This window comes from Delphinapterus leucas, chromosome 12 (genome assembly GCF_059928025.1).
Source record: "Delphinapterus leucas isolate spDelLeu-1000000601 "Yukka" chromosome 12, BTC_Dleu_Yukka2, whole genome shotgun sequence".
Taxonomy (NCBI): Eukaryota; Metazoa; Chordata; class Mammalia; order Artiodactyla; family Monodontidae; genus Delphinapterus; species Delphinapterus leucas.
Window position 1 is genome coordinate 1,239,580 of NC_143140.1, and position 19,423 is coordinate 1,259,002.

The following is a 19,423-nucleotide window of genomic DNA, read 5'->3' on the forward strand; positions in this document are numbered from 1 at the left end:
ACTGCTGCACGCCTCTGCTTCTGCACGGCAAATCAGGGCCTTACTTCCAGGCATGTGTTCATGCTGGGTGTGCCGGTAGCGATATAGCAGGGTAAGATGCTGACTTTCTCCTCGAGCAGAGTGACTTCACGTACGAGGGCCTCGAAGTACTCCAAGCACAGTGTTCTCTCATGGCAGCTCACACAAGGACCATGAGAAGTTTTCTGTGCACTTCGGACTCACTAGCAAAGTTGTCCTGAGGCCGTTCGAGGACTCTGGAAATGTAGCTCTCCTCAAGGAACGTACAGTGTGTTGCCCATCACTGGGCACGCACAGAGGGCCTCCGAGGGATGCACCAATGGGCCTCGAAGTTGCTCAGCCGGCCCACAGGGGTCTGGAGGTACTCAGTGAACTTGCAGGGAAAACGAGGCCTACCCGAGAGGCCTAGGAGTCCTCAGACGTGTACTTCCTTTAAAGTAAAGCATATAACGGACTAAGAACTCATGGAAACAGCTGCATGCCTCCCTTTCTGCACGGCTACTAAGGGCCTAACCTGGAGGCAAGTTTTCACGTTGAGATTCCCTTTAGCTCTAGAGCTTGTCAGGCTGACCACCACCGCGGCCATGGAAGCCCCTGGTTTAGACAGAGCAAACTCATTTTCTCCCCAGAAGCATTCTTACAGTGTTTACAGGCCTGTCAAGAGGAGGGAATGACAGGCACTTTCAATGCAGCGTGAACGCTGCCTTCAAAATGGGAAAGCAAGGCTAGTTCCAACAGGTCCCCTTTTCCAGGGGCACACTCTGCATGCACCCCTGTGGCTTCTAAGAAGTCCGAGGAGACACAGGTTACCCTGTGTTTCCTTCCCTGACTCAACTTCTCGAAGTAGGGTGTTCTGCATCATGCGAACTGCCTCAACCAAGGAACGCCGTAAGCTGCTCCTCTGGGCCTGTGGCTATTCGAAAGCCTGCAGTGCCACAGGAAGAACAGGACTTCAACTGCAGTAAGAACGCAAGCTGACTTCCTCTAGGAGGCACGGTGACTTCAGGCAGGACGTCTTAGATGGAATGCGAAGACGAGGGTTACCCTGAGTGCAGCTCAGGCTAGGGCAACGCGTAAGACTTCCACGCCGTGTGGGACGTGCCAGAACGGTGTTCGTGAACGTGTGCGAGGGCTGAGGAAATGAAGCTGCTCCAAAAGAGAGGGCAGTGCGTTTCCCTACACCCGGCATGCACAGAGGGGCTGTAACGGGCTCCGGGTCTGGACGTTGCTTAGCTGACCCAGGTGAGCCTGGGGTACTCAAGTGTTCCTGCGGGAATAGGGTGCCCAGGCTAGCGTCCTAGGTGTCCAGAAAACTGTGCTGCCGTTTAAGGAACGCAGAGCAGAGGCCAGCGCCTCATGGAAACTGCTGCACGCCTCTGCTTCTGCACGGCAAATCAGGGCCTTACTTCCAGGCATGTGTTCATGCTGGGTGTGCCGGTAGCGATATAGCAGGGTAAGATGCTGACTTTCTCCTCGAGCAGAGTGACTTCACGTACGAGGGCCTCGAAGTACTCCAAGCACAGTGTTCTCTCATGGCAGCTCACACAAGGACCATGAGAAGTTTTCTGTGCACTTCGGACTCACCAGCAAAGTTGTCCTGAGGCCGTTCGAGGACTCTGGAAATGTAGCTCTCCTCAAGGAACGTACAGTGTGTTGCCCATCACTGGGCACGCACAGAGGGCCTCCGAGGGATGCACCAATGGGCCTCGAAGTTGCTCAGCCGGCCCACAGGGGTCTGGAGGTACTCAGTGAACTTGCAGGGAAAACGAGGCCTACCCGAGAGGCCTAGGAGTCCTCAGACGTGTACTTCCTTTAAAGTAAAGCATATAAGGGACTAAGAACTCATGGAAACAGCTGCATGCCTCCCTTTCTGCACGGCTACTAAGGGCCTAACCTGGAGGCAAGTTTTCACGTTGAGATTCCCTTTAGCTCTAGAGCTTGTCAGGCTGACCACCACCGCGGCCATGGAAGCCCCTGGTTTAGACAGAGCAAACTCATTTTCTCCCCAGAAGCATTCTTACAGTGTTTACAGGCCTGTCAAGAGGAGGGAATGGCAGGCAGTTTCAATGCAGCGTGAACGCTGCCTTCAAAACGGGAAAGCAAGGTTAGTTCCAGCAGGTCCCCTTTTCCAGGGGCACACTCAGCATGCACCGCTGTGGCTTCTAACAAGTCCGAGGAGACACAGGTTACCCTGTGTTTCCTTCCCTGACTCAACTTCTCGAAAGGGTGTTCTGCATCATGCGAACTGCCTCAACCAAGGAACGCCAGAAGCTGCTCCTCGGGGCCTGTGGCTATTCGAAAGCCTGCAGTGCCACAGGAAGAACAGGACTTCAACTGCAGTAAGAACGCAAGCTGACTTCCTCTAGGAGGCACGGTGACTTCAGGCAGGACGTCTTAGGTGGAATGCGAAGACGAGGGTTACCCTGAGTGCAGCTCAGGCTAGGGCAACGCGTAAGACTTCAACGCCGTGTGGGACGTGCCAGAACGCTGTTCGTGAACGTGTGCGAGGGCTGAGGAAATGAAGCTGCTCCAAAAGAGAGGGCAGTGCGTTTCCCTACACCCGGCATGCACAGAGGGGCTGTAACGGGCTCCGGGTCTGGACGTTGCTTAGCTGACCCAGGTGAGCCTGGGGTACTCAAGTGTTCCTGCGGGAATAGGGTGCCCAGGCTAGCGTCCTAGGTGTCCAGAAAACTGTGCTGCCGTTCAAGGAACGCAGAGCAGAGGCCAGCGCCTCATGGAAACTGCTGCACGCCTCTGCTTCTGCACGGCAAATCAGGGCCTTACTTCCAGGCATGTGTTCATGCTGGGTGTGCCGGTAGCGATATAGCAGGGTAAGATGCTGACTTTCTCCTCGAGCAGAGTGACTTCACGTACGAGGGCCTCGAAGTGCTCCAAGCACAGTGTTCTCTCATGGCAGCTCACACAAGGACCATAAGAAGTTTTCTGTGCACTTCGGACGCACCAGCAATGTTGTCCTGAGGCCGTTCCAGGACTCTGGAAATGTAGCTCTCCTCAAGGAACGTACAGTGTGTTGCCCATCACTGGGCACGCACAGAGGGCCTCCGAGGGATGCACCAATGGGCCTCGAAATTGCTCAGCCGGCCCACAGGGGTCTGGAGGTACTCAGTGAACTTGCAGGAAAACGAGGTCTACCCGAGAGGCCTAGGAGTCCTCAGACGTGTACTTCCTTTAAAGTAAAGCATATAAGGGACAAAGAACTCATGGAAATAGCTGCATGCCTCCCTTTCTGCACGGCTACTAAGGGCCTAACCTGGAGGCAACTTTTCACGTTGAGATTCCCTTTAGCTCTAGAGCTTGTCAGGCTGACCACCACCGCGGCCATGGAAGCCCCTGGTTTAGACAGAGCAAACTCATTTTCTCCCCAGAAGCATTCTTACAGTGTTTACAGGCCTGTCAAGAGGAGGGAATGGCAGGCACTTTCAATGCAGCGTGAACGCTGCCTTCAAAATGGGAAAGCAAGGCTAGTTCCAACAGGTCCCCTTTTCCAGGGGCACACTCAGCATGCACCCCTGTGGCTTCTAAGAAGTCCGAGGAGACACAGGTTACCCTGTGTTTCCTTCCCTGACTCAACTTCTCGAAGTAGGGTGTTCTGCATCATGCGAACTGCCTCAACCAAGGAACGCCGTAAGCTGCTCCTCTGGGCCTGTGGCTATTCGAAAGCCTGCAGTGCCACAGGAAGAACAGGACTTCAACTGCAGTAAGAACGCAAGCTGACTTCCTCTAGGAGGCACGGTGACTTCAGGCAGGACGTCTTAGATGGAATGCGAAGACGAGGGTTACCCTGAGTGCAGCTCAGGCTAGGGCAACGCGTAAGACTTGCACGCCGTGTGGGACGTGCCAGAACGGTGTTCGTGAACGTGTGCGAGGGCTGAGGAAATGAAGCTGCTCCAAAAGAGAGGGCAGTGCGTTTCCCTACACCCGGCATGCACAGAGGGGCTGTAACGGGCTCCGGGTCTGGACGTTGCTTAGCTGACCCAGGTGAGCCTGGGGTACTCAAGTGTTCCTGCGGGAATAGGGTGCCCAGGCTAGCGTCCTAGGTGTCCAGAAAACTGTGCTGCCGTTTAAGGAACGCAGAGCAGAGGCCAGCGCCTCATGGAAACTGCTGCACGCCTCTGCTTCTGCACGGCAAATCAGGGCCTTACTTCCAGGCATGTGTTCATGCTGGGTGTGCCGGTAGCGATATAGCAGGGTAAGATGCTGACTTTCTCCTCGAGCAGAGTGACTTCACGTACGAGGGCCTCGAAGTACTCCAAGCACAGTGTTCTCTCATGGCAGCTCACACAAGGACCATGAGAAGTTTTCTGTGCACTTCGGACTCACCAGCAAAGTTGTCCTGAGGCCGTTCGAGGACTCTGGAAATGTAGCTCTCCTCAAGGAACGTACAGTGTGTTGCCCATCACTGGGCACGCACAGAGGGCCTCCGAGGGATGCACCAATGGGCCTCGAAGTTGCTCAGCCGGCCCACAGGGGTCTGGAGGTACTCAGTGAACTTGCAGGGAAAACGAGGCCTACCCGAGAGGCCTAGGAGTCCTCAGACGTGTACTTCCTTTAAAGTAAAGCATATAACGGACTAAGAACTCATGGAAACAGCTGCATGCCTCCCTTTCTGCACGGCTACTAAGGGCCTAACCTGGAGGCAAGTTTTCACGTTGAGATTCCCTTTAGCTCTAGAGCTTGTCAGGCTGACCACCACCGCGGCCATGGAAGCCCCTGGTTTAGACAGAGCAAACTCATTTTCTCCCCAGAAGCATTCTTACAGTGTTTACAGGCCTGTCAAGAGGAGGGAATGGCAGGCAGTTTCAATGCAGCGTGAACGCTGCCTTCAAAACGGGAAAGCAAGGCTAGTTCCAGCAGGTCCCCTTTTCCAGGGGCACACTCAGCATGCACCCCTGTGGCTTCTAACAAGTCCGAGGAGACACAGGTTACCCTGTGTTTCCTTCCCTGACTCAACTTCTCGAAGTAGGGTGTTCTGCATCATGCGAACTGCCTCAACCAAGGAACGCCGTAAGCTGCTCCTCTGGGCCTGTGGCTATTCGAAAGCCTGCAGTGCCACAGGAAGAACAGGACTTCAACTGCAGTAAGAACGCAAGCTGACTTCCTCTAGGAGGCACGGTGACTTCAGGCAGGACGTCTTAGATGGAATGCGAAGACGAGGGTTACCCTGAGTGCAGCTCAGGCTAGGGCAACGCGTAAGACTTGCACGCCGTGTGGGACGTGCCAGAACGGTGTTCGTGAACGTGTGCGAGGGCTGAGGAAATGAAGCTGCTCCAAAAGAGAGGGCAGTGCGTTTCCCTACACCCGGCATGCACAGAGGGGCTGTAACGGGCTCCGGGTCTGGACGTTGCTTAGCTGACCCAGGTGAGCCTGGGGTACTCAAGTGTTCCTGCGGGAATAGGGTGCCCAGGCTAGCGTCCTAGGTGTCCAGAAAACTGTGCTGCCGTTTAAGGAACGCAGAGCAGAGGCCAGCGCCTCATGGAAACTGCTGCACGCCTCTGCTTCTGCACGGCAAATCAGGGCCTTACTTCCAGGCATGTGTTCATGCTGGGTGTGCCGGTAGCGATATAGCAGGGTAAGATGCTGACTTTCTCCTCGAGCAGAGTGACTTCACGTACGAGGGCCTCGAAGTACTCCAAGCACAGTGTTCTCTCATGGCAGCTCACACAAGGACCATGAGAAGTTTTCTGTGCACTTCGGACTCACCAGCAAAGTTGTCCTGAGGCCGTTCGAGGACTCTGGAAATGTAGCTCTCCTCAAGGAACGTACAGTGTGTTACCCATCACTGGGCACGCACAGAGGGCCTCCGAGGGATGCACCAATGGGCCTCGAAGTTGCTCAGCCGGCCCACAGGGGTCTGGAGGTACTCAGTGAACTTGCAGGGAAAACGAGGCCTACCCGAGAGGCCTAGGAGTCCTCAGACGTGTACTTCCTTTAAAGTAAAGCATATAAGGGACTAAGAACTCATGGAAACAGCTGCATGCCTCCCTTTCTGCACGGCTACTAAGGGCCTAACCTGGAGGCAAGTTTTCACGTTGAGATTCCCTTTAGCTCTAGAGCTTGTCAGGCTGACCACCACCACGGCCATGGAAGCCCCTGGTTTAGACAGAGCAAACTCATTTTCTCCCCAGAAGCATTCTTACAGTGTTTACAGGCCTGTCAAGAGGAGGGAATGGCAGGCACTTTCAATGCAGCGTGAACGCTGCCTTCAAAATGGGAAAGCAAGGCTAGTTCCAACAGGTCCCCTTTTCCAGGGGCACACTCAGCATGCACCCCTGTGGCTTCTAAGAAGTCCGAGGAGACACAGGTTACCCTGTGTTTCCTTCCCTGACTCAACTTCTCGAAGTAGGGTGTTGTGCATCATGCGAACTGCCTCAACCAAGGAACGCCGTAAGCTGCTCCTCTGGGCCTGTGGCTATTCGAAAGCCTGCAGTGCCACAGGAAGAACAGGACTTCAACTGCAGTAAGAACGCAAGCTGACTTCCTCTAGGAGGCACGGTGACTTCAGGCAGGACGTCTTAGGTGGAATGCGAAGACGAGGGTTACCCTGAGTGCAGCTCAGGCTAGGGCAACGCGTAAGACTTGCACGCCGTGTGGGACGTGCCAGAACGGTGTTCGTGAACGTGTGCGAGGGCTGAGGAAATGAAGCTGCTCCAAAAGAGAGGGCAGTGCGTTTCCCTACACCCGGCATGCACAGAGGGGCTGTAACGGGCTCCGGGTCTGGACGTTGCTTAGCTGACCCAGGTGAGCCTGGGGTACTCAAGTGTTCCTGCGGGAATAGGGTGCCCAGGCTAGCGTCCTAGGTGTCCAGAAAACTGTGCTGCCGTTTAAGGAACGCAGAGCAGAGGCCAGCGCCTCATGGAAACTGCTGCACGCCTCTGCTTCTGCACGGCAAATCAGGGCCTTACTTCCAGGCATGTGTTCATGCTGGGTGTGCCGGTAGCGATATAGCAGGGTAAGATGCTGACTTTCTCCTCGAGCAGAGTGACTTCACGTACGAGGGCCTCGAAGTGCTCCAAGCACAGTGTTCTCTCATGGCAGCTCACACAAGGACCATAAGAAGTTTTCTGTGCACTTCGGACGCACCAGCAATGTTGTCCTGAGGCCGTTCCAGGACTCTGGAAATGTAGCTCTCCTCAAGGAACGTACAGTGTGTTGCCCATCACTGGGCACGCACAGAGGGCCTCCGAGGGATGCACCAATGGGCCTCGAAATTGCTCAGCCGGCCCACAGGGGTCTGGAGGTACTCAGTGAACTTGCAGGAAAACGAGGTCTACCCGAGAGGCCTAGGAGTCCTCAGACGTGTACTTCCTTTAAAGTAAAGCATATAAGGGACAAAGAACTCATGGAAATAGCTGCATGCCTCCCTTTCTGCACGGCTACTAAGGGCCTAACCTGGAGGCAACTTTTCACGTTGAGATTCCCTTTAGCTCTAGAGCTTGTCAGGCTGACCACCACCGCGGCCATGGAAGCCCCTGGTTTAGACAGAGCAAACTCATTTTCTCCCCAGAAGCATTCTTACAGTGTTTACAGGCCTGTCAAGAGGAGGGAATGGCAGGCACTTTCAATGCAGCGTGAACGCTGCCTTCAAAATGGGAAAGCAAGGCTAGTTCCAACAGGTCCCCTTTTCCAGGGGCACACTCAGCATGCACCCCTGTGGCTTCTAAGAAGTCCGAGGAGACACAGGTTACCCTGTGTTTCCTTCCCTGACTCAACTTCTCGAAGTAGGGTGTTCTGCATCATGCGAACTGCCTCAACCAAGGAACGCCGTAAGCTGCTCCTCTGGGCCTGTGGCTATTCGAAAGCCTGCAGTGCCACAGGAAGAACAGGACTTCAACTGCAGTAAGAACGCAAGCTGACTTCCTCTAGGAGGCACGGTGACTTCAGGCAGGACGTCTTAGATGGAATGCGAAGACGAGGGTTACCCTGAGTGCAGCTCAGGCTAGGGCAACGCGTAAGACTTCCACGCCGTGTGGGACGTGCCAGAACGGTGTTCGTGAACGTGTGCGAGGGCTGAGGAAATGAAGCTGCTCCAAAAGAGAGGGCAGTGCGTTTCCCTACACCCGGCATGCACAGAGGGGCTGTAACGGGCTCCGGGTCTGGACGTTGCTTAGCTGACCCAGGTGAGCCTGGGGTACTCAAGTGTTCCTGCGGGAATAGGGTGCCCAGGCTAGCGTCCTAGGTGTCCAGAAAACTGTGCTGCCGTTTAAGGAACGCAGAGCAGAGGCCAGCGCCTCATGGAAACTGCTGCACGCCTCTGCTTCTGCACGGCAAATCAGGGCCTTACTTCCAGGCATGTGTTCATGCTGGGTGTGCCGGTAGCGATATAGCAGGGTAAGATGCTGACTTTCTCCTCGAGCAGAGTGACTTCACGTACGAGGGCCTCGAAGTACTCCAAGCACAGTGTTCTCTCATGGCAGCTCACACAAGGACCATGAGAAGTTTTCTGTGCACTTCGGACTCACCAGCAAAGTTGTCCTGAGGCCGTTCCAGGACTCTGGAAATGTAGCTCTCCTCAAGGAACGTACAGTGTGTTGCCCATCACTGGGCACGCACAGAGGGCCTCCGAGGGATGCACCAATGGGCCTCGAAGTTGCTCAGCCGGCCCACAGGGGTCTGGAGGTACTCAGTGAACTTGCAGGGAAAACGAGGCCTACCCGAGAGGCCTAGGAGTCCTCAGACGTGTACTTCCTTTAAAGTAAAGCATATAACGGACTAAGAACTCATGGAAACAGCTGCATGCCTCCCTTTCTGCACGGCTACTAAGGGCCTAACCTGGAGGCAAGTTTTCACGTTGAGATTCCCTTTAGCTCTAGAGCTTGTCAGGCTGACCACCACCGCGGACATGGAAGCCCCTGGTTTAGACAGAGCAAACTCATTTTCTCCCCAGAAGCATTCTTACAGTGTTTACAGGCCTGTCAAGAGGAGGGAATGGCAGGCACTTTCAATGCAGCGTGAACGCTGCCTTCAAAACGGGAAAGCAAGGCTAGTTCCAGCAGGTCCCCTTTTCCAGGGGCACACTCAGCATGCACCCCTGTGGCTTCTAACAAGTCCGAGGAGACACAGGTTACCCTGTGTTTCCTTCCCTGACTCAACTTCTCGAAAGGGTGTTCTGCATCATGCGAACTGCCTCAACCAAGGAACGCCATAAGCTGCTCCTCTGGGCCTGTGGCTATTCGAAAGCCTGCAGTGCCACAGGAAGAACAGGACTTCAACTGCAGTAAGAACGCAAGCTGACTTCCTCTAGGAGGCACGGTGACTTCAGGCAGGACGTCTTAGGTGGAATGCGAAGACGAGGGTTACCCTGAGTGCAGCTCAGGCTAGGGCAACGCGTAAGACTTCCACGCCGTGTGGGACGTGCCAGAACGGTGTTCGTGAACGTGTGCGAGGGCTGAGGAAATGAAGCTGCTCCAAAAGAGAGGGCAGTGCGTTTCCCTACACCCGGCATGCACAGAGGGGCTGTAACGGGCTCCGGGTCTGGACGTTGCTTAGCTGACCCAGGTGAGCCTGGGGTACTCAAGTGTTCCTGCGGGAATAGGGTGCCCAGGCTAGCGTCCTAGGTGTCCAGAAAACTGTGCTGCCGTTTAAGGAACGCAGAGCAGAGGCCAGCGCCTCATGGAAACTGCTGCACGCCTCTGCTTCTGCACGGCAAATCAGGGCCTTACTTCCAGGCATGTGTTCATGCTGGGTGTGCCGGTAGCGATATAGCAGGGTAAGATGCTGACTTTCTCCTCGAGCAGAGTGACTTCACGTACGAGGGCCTCGAAGTACTCCAAGCACAGTGTTCTCTCATGGCAGCTCACACAAGGACCATGAGAAGTTTTCTGTGCACTTCGGACTCACCAGCAAAGTTGTCCTGAGGCCGTTCCAGGACTCTGGAAATGTAGCTCTCCTCAAGGAACGTACAGTGTGTTGCCCATCACTGGGCACGCACAGAGGGCCTCCGAGGGATGCACCAATGGGCCTCGAAGTTGCTCAGCCGGCCCACAGGGGTCTGGAGGTACTCAGTGAACTTGCAGGGAAAACGAGGCCTACCCGAGAGGCCTAGGAGTCCTCAGACGTGTACTTCCTTTAAAGTAAAGCATATAACGGACTAAGAACTCATGGAAACAGCTGCATGCCTCCCTTTCTGCACGGCTACTAAGGGCCTAACCTGGAGGCAAGTTTTCACGTTGAGATTCCCTTTAGCTCTAGAGCTTGTCAGGCTGACCACCACCGCGGACATGGAAGCCCCTGGTTTAGACAGAGCAAACTCATTTTCTCCCCAGAAGCATTCTTACAGTGTTTACAGGCCTGTCAAGAGGAGGGAATGGCAGGCACTTTCAATGCAGCGTGAACGCTGCCTTCAAAACGGGAAAGCAAGGCTAGTTCCAGCAGGTCCCCTTTTCCAGGGGCACACTCAGCATGCACCCCTGTGGCTTCTAACAAGTCCGAGGAGACACAGGTTACCCTGTGTTTCCTTCCCTGACTCAACTTCTCGAAAGGGTGTTCTGCATCATGCGAACTGCCTCAACCAAGGAACGCCATAAGCTGCTCCTCTGGGCCTGTGGCTATTCGAAAGCCTGCAGTGCCACAGGAAGAACAGGACTTCAACTGCAGTAAGAACGCAAGCTGACTTCCTCTAGGAGGCACGGTGACTTCAGGCAGGACGTCTTAGGTGGAATGCGAAGACGAGGGTTACCCTGAGTGCAGCTCAGGCTAGGGCAACGCGTAAGACTTCAACGCCGTGTGGGACGTGCCAGAACGCTGTTCGTGAACGTGTGCGAGGGCTGAGGAAATGAAGCTGCTCCAAAAGAGAGGGCAGTGCGTTTCCCTACACCCGGCATGCACAGAGGGGCTGTAACGGGCTCCGGGTCTGGACGTTGCTTAGCTGACCCAGGTGAGCCTGGGGTACTCAAGTGTTCCTGCGGGAATAGGGTGCCCAGGCTAGCGTCCTAGGTGTCCAGAAAACTGTGCTGCCGTTCAAGGAACGCAGAGCAGAGGCCAGCGCCTCATGGAAACTGCTGCACGCCTCTGCTTCTGCACGGCAAATCAGGGCCTTACTTCCAGGCATGTGTTCATGCTGGGTGTGCCGGTAGCGATATAGCAGGGTAAGATGCTGACTTTCTCCTCGAGCAGAGTGACTTCACGTACGAGGGCCTCGAAGTACTCCAAGCACAGTGTTCTCTCATGGCAGCTCACACAAGGACCATGAGAAGTTTTCTGTGCACTTCGGACTCACCAGCAATGTTGTCCTGAGGCCGTTCCAGGACTCTGGAAATGTAGCTCTCCTCAAGGAACGTACAGTGTGTTACCCATCACTGGGCACGCACAGAGGGCCTCCGAGGGATGCACCAATGGGCCTCGAAATTGCTCAGCCGGCCCACAGGGGTCTGGAGGTACTCAGTGAACTTGCAGGTAAACGAGGTCTACCCGAGAGGCCTAGGAGTCCTCAAACGTGTACTTCCTTTAAAGTAAAGCATATAAGGGACAAAGAACTCATGGAAATAGCTGCATGCCTCCCTTTCTGCACGGCTACTAAGGGCCTAACCTGGAGGCAAGTTTTCACGTTGAGATTCCCTTTAGCTCTAGAGCTTGTCAGGCTGACCACCACCGCGGCCATGGAAGCCCCTGGTTTAGACAGAGCAAACTCATTTTCTCCCCAGAAGCATTCTTACAGTGTTTACAGGCCTGTCAAGAGGAGGGAATGGCAGGCACTTTCAATGCAGCGTGAACGCTGCCTTCAAAATGGGAAAGCAAGGCTAGTTCCAACAGGTCCCCTTTTCCAGGGGCACACTCAGCATGCACCCCTGTGGCTTCTAAGAAGTCCGAGGAGACACAGGTTACCCTGTGTTTCCTTCCCTGACTCAACTTCTCGAAGTAGGGTGTTCTGCATCATGCGAACTGCCTCAACCAAGGAACGCCGTAAGCTGCTCCTCTGGGCCTGTGGCTATTCGAAAGCCTGCAGTGCCACAGGAAGAACAGGACTTCAACTGCAGTAAGAACGCAAGCTGACTTCCTCTAGGAGGCACGGTGACTTCAGGCAGGACGTCTTAGGTGGAATGCGAAGACGAGGGTTACCCTGAGTGCAGCTCAGGCTAGGGCAACGCGTAAGACTTCAACGCCGTGTGGGACGTGCCAGAACGCTGTTCATGAACGTGTGCGAGGGCTGAGGAAATGAAGCTGCTCCAAAAGAGAGGGCAGTGCGTTTCCCTACACCCGGCATGCACAGAGGGGCTGTAACGGGCTCCGGGTCTGGACGTTGCTTAGCTGACCCAGGTGAGCCTGGGGTACTCAAGTGTTCCTGCGGGAATAGGGTGCCCAGGCTAGCGTCCTAGGTGTCCAGAAAACTGTGCTGCCGTTCAAGGAACGCAGAGCAGAGGCCAGCGCCTCATGGAAACTGCTGCACGCCTCTGCTTCTGCACGGCAAATCAGGGCCTTACTTCCAGGCATGTGTTCATGCTGGGTGTGCCGGTAGCGATATAGCAGGGTAAGATGCTGACTTTCTCCTCGAGCAGAGTGACTTCACGTACGAGGGCCTCGAAGTACTCCAAGCACAGTGTTCTCTCATGGCAGCTCACACAAGGACCATGAGAAGTTTTCTGTGCACTTCGGACTCACCAGCAAAGTTGTCCTGAGGCCGTTCCAGGACTCTGGAAATGTAGCTCTCCTCAAGGAACGTACAGTGTGTTGCCCATCACTGGGCACGCACAGAGGGCCTCCGAGGGATGCACCAATGGGCCTCGAAGTTGCTCAGCCGGCCCACAGGGGTCTGGAGGTACTCAGTGAACTTGCAGGGAAAACGAGGCCTACCCGAGAGGCCTAGGAGTCCTCAGACGTGTACTTCCTTTAAAGTAAAGCATATAAGGGACTAAGAACTCATGGAAACAGCTGCATGCCTCCCTTTCTGCACGGCTACTAAGGGCCTAACCTGGAGGCAAGTTTTCACGTTGAGATTCCCTTTAGCTCTAGAGCTTGTCAGGCTGACCACCACCGCGGCCATGGAAGCCCCTGGTTTAGACAGAGCAAACTCATTTTCTCCCCAGAAGCATTCTTACAGTGTTTACAGGCCTGTCAAGAGGAGGGAATGGCAGGCAGTTTCAATGCAGCGTGAACGCTGCCTTCAAAACGGGAAAGCAAGGCTAGTTCCAGCAGGTCCCCTTTTCCAGGGGCACACTCAGCATGCACCCCTGTGGCTTCTAACAAGTCCGAGGAGACACAGGTTACCCTGTGTTTCCTTCCCTGACTCAACTTCTCGAAAGGGTGTTCTGCATCATGCGAACTGCCTCAACCAAGGAACGCCGTAAGCTGCTCCTCTGGGCCTGTGGCTATTCGAAAGCCTGCAGTGCCACAGGAAGAACAGGACTTCAACTGCAGTAAGAACGCAAGCTGACTTCCTCTAGGAGGCACGGTGACTTCAGGCAGGACGTCTTAGGTGGAATGCGAAGACGAGGGTTACCCTGAGTGCAGCTCAGGCTAGGGCAACGCGTAAGACTTCAACGCCGTGTGGGACGTGCCAGAACGCTGTTCGTGAACGTGTGCGAGGGCTGAGGAAATGAAGCTGCTCCAAAAGAGAGGGCAGTGCGTTTCCCTACACCCGGCATGCACAGAGGGGCTGTAACGGGCTCCGGGTCTGGACGTTGCTTAGCTGACCCAGGTGAGCCTGGGGTACTCAAGTGTTCCTGCGGGAATAGGGTGCCCAGGCTAGCGTCCTAGGTGTCCAGAAAACTGTGCTGCCGTTCAAGGAACGCAGAGCAGAGGCCAGCGCCTCATGGAAACTGCTGCACGCCTCTGCTTCTGCACGGCAAATCAGGGCCTTACTTCCAGGCATGTGTTCATGCTGGGTGTGCCGGTAGCGATATAGCAGGGTAAGATGCTGACTTTCTCCTCGAGCAGAGTGACTTCACGTACGAGGGCCTCGAAGTGCTCCAAGCACAGTGTTCTCTCATGGCAGCTCACACAAGGACCATAAGAAGTTTTCTGTGCACTTCGGACGCACCAGCAATGTTGTCCTGAGGCCGTTCCAGGACTCTGGAAATGTAGCTCTCCTCAAGGAACGTACAGTGTGTTGCCCATCACTGGGCACGCACAGAGGGCCTCCGAGGGATGCACCAATGGGCCTCGAAATTGCTCAGCCGGCCCACAGGGGTCTGGAGGTACTCAGTGAACTTGCAGGAAAACGAGGTCTACCCGAGAGGCCTAGGAGTCCTCAGACGTGTTCTTCCTTTAAAGTAAAGCATATAAGGGACAAAGAACTCATGGAAATAGCTGCATGCCTCCCTTTCTGCACGGCTACTAAGGGCCTAACCTGGAGGCAACTTTTCACGTTGAGATTCCCTTTAGCTCTAGAGCTTGTCAGGCTGACCACCACCGCGGCCATGGAAGCCCCTGGTTTAGACAGAGCAAACTCATTTTCTCCCCAGAAGCATTCTTACAGTGTTTACAGGCCTGTCAAGAGGAGGGAATGGCAGGCACTTTCAATGCAGCGTGAACGCTGCCTTCAAAATGGGAAAGCAAGGCTAGTTCCAACAGGTCCCCTTTTCCAGGGGCACACTCAGCATGCACCCCTGTGGCTTCTAAGAAGTCCGAGGAGACACAGGTTACCCTGTGTTTCCTTCCCTGACTCAACTTCTCGAAGTAGGGTGTTCTGCATCATGCGAACTGCCTCAACCAAGGAACGCCGTAAGCTGCTCCTCTGGGCCTGTGGCTATTCGAAAGCCTGCAGTGCCACAGGAAGAACAGGACTTCAACTGCAGTAAGAACGCAAGCTGACTTCCTCTAGGAGGCACGGTGACTTCAGGCAGGACGTCTTAGGTGGAATGCGAAGACGAGGGTTACCCTGAGTGCAGCTCAGGCTAGGGCAACGCGTAAGACTTCAACGCCGTGTGGGACGTGCCAGAACGCTGTTCGTGAACGTGTGCGAGGGCTGAGGAAATGAAGCTGCTCCAAAAGAGAGGGCAGTGCGTTTCCCTACACCCGGCATGCACAGAGGGGCTGTAACGGGCTCCGGGTCTGGACGTTGCTTAGCTGACCCAGGTGAGCCTGGGGTACTCAAGTGTTCCTGCGGGAATAGGGTGCCCAGGCTAGCGTCCTAGGTGTCCAGAAAACTGTGCTGCCGTTCAAGTAACGCAGAGCAGAGGCCAACGCCTCATGGAAACTGCTACACGCCTCTGCTTCTGCACGGCAAATCAGGGCCTTACTTCCAGGCATGTGTTCATGCTGGGTGTGCCGGTAGCGATATAGCAGGGTAAGATGCTGACTTTCTCCTCGAGCAGAGTGACTTCACGTACGAGGGCCTCGAAGTGCTCCAAGCACAGTGTTCTCTCATGGCAGCTCACACAAGGACCATAAGAAGTTTTCTGTGCACTTCGGACGCACCAGCAATGTTGTCCTGAGGCCGTTCCAGGACTCTGGAAATGTAGCTCTCCTCAAGGAACGTACAGTGTGTTGCCCATCACTGGGCACGCACAGAGGGCCTCCGAGGGATGCACCAATGGGCCTCGAAATTGCTCAGCCGGCCCACAGGGGTCTGGAGGTACTCAGTGAACTTGCAGGAAAACGAGGTCTACCCGAGAGGCCTAGGAGTCCTCAGACGTGTACTTCCTTTAAAGTAAAGCATATAAGGGACAAAGAACTCATGGAAATAGCTGCATGCCTCCCTTTCTGCACGGCTACTAAGGGCCTAACCTGGAGGCAACTTTTCACGTTGAGATTCCCTTTAGCTCTAGAGCTTGTCAGGCTGACCACCACCGCGGCCATGGAAGCCCCTGGTTTAGACAGAGCAAACTCATTTTCTCCCCAGAAGCATTCTTACAGTGTTTACAGGCCTGTCAAGAGGAGGGAATGGCAGGCAGTTTCAATGCAGCGTGTACGCTGCCTTCAAAACGGGAAAGCAAGGCTAGTTCCAACAGGTCCCCTTTTCCAGGGGCACACTCAGCATGCACCCCTGTGGCCTCTAAGAAGTCCGAGGAGACACAGGTTACCCTGTGTTTCCTTCCCTGACTCAACTTCTCGAAGTAGGGTGTTCTGCATCATGCGAACTGCCTCAACCAAGGAACGCCGTAAGCTGCTCCTCTGGGCCTGTGGCTATTCGAAAGCCTGCAGTGCCACAGGAAGAACAGGACTTCAACTGCAGTAAGAACGCAAGCTGACTTCCTCTAGGAGGCACGGTGACTTCAGGCAGGACGTCTTAGATGGAATGCGAAGACGAGGGTTACCCTGAGTGCAGCTCAGGCTAGGGCAACGCGTAAGACTTGCACGCCGTGTGGGACGTGCCAGAACGGTGTTCGTGAACGTGTGCGAGGGCTGAGGAAATGAAGCTGCTCCAAAAGAGAGGGCAGTGCGTTTCCCTACACCCGGCATGCACAGAGGGGCTGTAACGGGCTCCGGGTCTGGACGTTGCTTAGCTGACCCAGGTGAGCCTGGGGTACTCAAGTGTTCCTGCGGGAATAGGGTGCCCAGGCTAGCGTCCTAGGTGTCCAGAAAACTGTGCTGCCGTTTAAGGAACGCAGAGCAGAGGCCAGCGCCTCATGGAAACTGCTGCACGCCTCTGCTTCTGCACGGCAAATCAGGGCCTTACTTCCAGGCATGTGTTCATGCTGGGTGTGCCGGTAGCGATATCGCAGGGTAAGATGCTGACTTTCTCCTCGAGCAGAGTGACTTCACGTACGAGGGCCTCGAAGTACTCCAAGCACAGTGTTCTCTCATGGCAGCTCACACAAGGACCATGAGAAGTTTTCTGTGCACTTCGGACTCACCAGCAAAGTTGTCCTGAGGCCGTTCGAGGATTCTGGAAATGTAGCTCTCCTCAAGGAACGTACAGTGTGTTGCCCATCACTGGGCACGCACAGAGGGCCTCCGAGGGATGCACCAATGGGCCTCGAAGTTGCTCAGCCGGCCCACAGGGGTCTGGAGGTACTCAGTGAACTTGCAGGGAAAACGAGGCCTACCCGAGAGGCCTAGGAGTCCTCAGACGTGTACTTCCTTTAAAGTAAAGCATATAAGGGACAAAGAACTCATGGAAACAGCTGCATGCCTCCCTTTCTGCACGGCTACTAAGGGCCTAACCTGGAGGCAAGTTTTCACGTTGAGATTCCCTTTAGCTCTAGAGCTTGTCAGGCTGACCACCACCGCGGCCATGGAAGCCCCTGGTTTAGACAGAGCAAACTCATTTTCTCCCCAGAAGCATTCTTACAGTGTTTACAGGCCTGTCAAGAGGAGGGAATGGCAGGCACTTTCAATGCAGCGTGAACGCTTCCTTCAAAACGGGAAAGCAAGGCTAGTTCCAGCAGGTCCCCTTTTCCAGGGGCACACTCAGCATGCACCCCTGTGACTTCTAACAAGTCCGCGGAGACACAGGTTACCCTGTGTTTCCTTCCCTGACTCAACTTCTCGAAGTAGGGTGTTCTGCATCATGCGAACTGCCTCAACCAAGGAACGCCGTAAGCTGCTCCTCTGGGCCTGTGGCTATTCGAAAGCCTGCAGTGCCACAGGAAGAACAGGACTTCAACTGCAGTAAGAACGCAAGCTGACTTCCTCTAGGAGGCACGGTGACTTCAGGCAGGACGTCTTAGGTGGAATGCGAAGACGAGGGTTACCCTGAGTGCAGCTCAGGCTAGGGCAACGCGTAAGACTTCAACGCCGTGTGGGACGTGCCAGAACGCTGTTCGTGAACGTGTGCGAGGGCTGAGGAAATGAAGCTGCTCCAAAAGAGAGGGCAGTGCGTTTCCCTACACCCGGCATGCACAGAGGGGCTGTAACGGGCTCCGGGTCTGGACGTTGCTTAGCTGACCCAGGTGAGCCTGGGGTACTCAAGTGTTCCTGCGGGAATAGGGTGCCCAGGCTAGCGTCCTAGTTGTCCAGAAAACTGTGCTGCCGTTCAAGGAACGCAGAGCAGAGGCCAGCGCCTCATGGAAACTGCTGCACGCCTCTGCTTCTGCACGGCAAATCAGGGCCTTACTTCCAGGCATGTGTTCATGCTGGGTGTGCCGGTAGCGATATAGCAGGGTAAGATGCTGACTTTCTCCTCGAGCAGAGTGACTTCACGTACGAGGGCCTCGAAGTGCTCCAAGCACAGTGTTCTCTCATGGCAGCTCACACAAGGACCATAAGAAGTTTTCTGTGCACTTCGGACGCACCAGCAATGTTGTCCTGAGGCCGTTCGAGGACTCTGGAAATGTAGCTCTCCTCAAGGAACGTACAGTGTGTTGCCCATCACTGGGCACGCACAGAGGGCCTCCGAGGGATGCACCAATGGGCCTCGAAATTGCTCAGCCGGCCCACAGGGGTCTGGAGGTACTCAGTGAACTTGCAGGAAAACGAGGTCTACCCGAGAGGCCTAGGAGTCCTCAGACGTGTACTTCCTTTAAAGTAAAGCATATAAGGGACAAAGAACTCATGGAAATAGCTGCATGCCTCCCTTTCTGCACGGCTACTAAGGGCCTAACCTGGAGGCAACTTTTCACGTTGAGATTCCCTTTAGCTCTAGAGCTTGTCAGGCTGACCACCACCGCGGCCATGGAAGCCCCTGGTTTAGACAGAGCAAACTCATTTTCTCCCCAGAAGCATTCTGACAGTGTTTACAGGCCTGTCAAGAGGAGGGAATGGCAGGCACTTTCAATGCAGCGTGAACGCTGCCTTCAAAATGGGAAAGCAAGGCTAGTTCCAACAGGTCCCCTTTTCCAGGGGCACACTCAGCATGCACCCCTGTGGCTTCTAAGAAGTCCGAGGATACACAGGTTACCCTGTGTTTCCTTCCCTGACTCAACTTCTCGAAGTAGGGTGTTCTGCATCATGCGAACTGCCTCAACCAAGGAACGCCGTAAGCTGCTCCTCTGGGCCTGTGGCTATTCGAAAGCCTGCAGTGCCACAGGAAGAACAGGACTTCAACTGCAGTAAGAACGCAAGCTGACTTCCTCTAGGAGGCACGGTGACTTCAGGCAGGACGTCTTAGGTGGAATGCGAAGACGAGGGTTACCCTGAGTGCAGCTCAGGCTAGGGCAACGCGTAAGACTTCAACGCCGTGTGGGACGTGCCAGAACGCTGTTCGTGAACGTGTGCGAGGGCTGAGGAAATGAAGCTGCTCCAAAAGAGAGGGCAGTGCGTTTCCCTACACCCGGCATGCACAGAGGGGCTGTAACGGGCTCCGGGTCTGGACGTTGCTTAGCTGACCCAGGTGAGCCTGGGGTACTCAAGTGTTCCTGCGGGAATAGGGTGCCCAGGCTAGCGTCCTAGGTGTCCAGAAAACTGTGCTGCCGTTCAAGGAACGCAGAGCAGAGGCCAGCGCCTCATGGAAACTGCTGCACGCCTCTGCTTCTGCACGGCAAATCAGGGCCTTACTTCCAGGCATGTGTTCATGCTGGGTGTGCCGGTATCGATATAGCAGGGTAATATGCTGCCTTTCTCCTCGAGC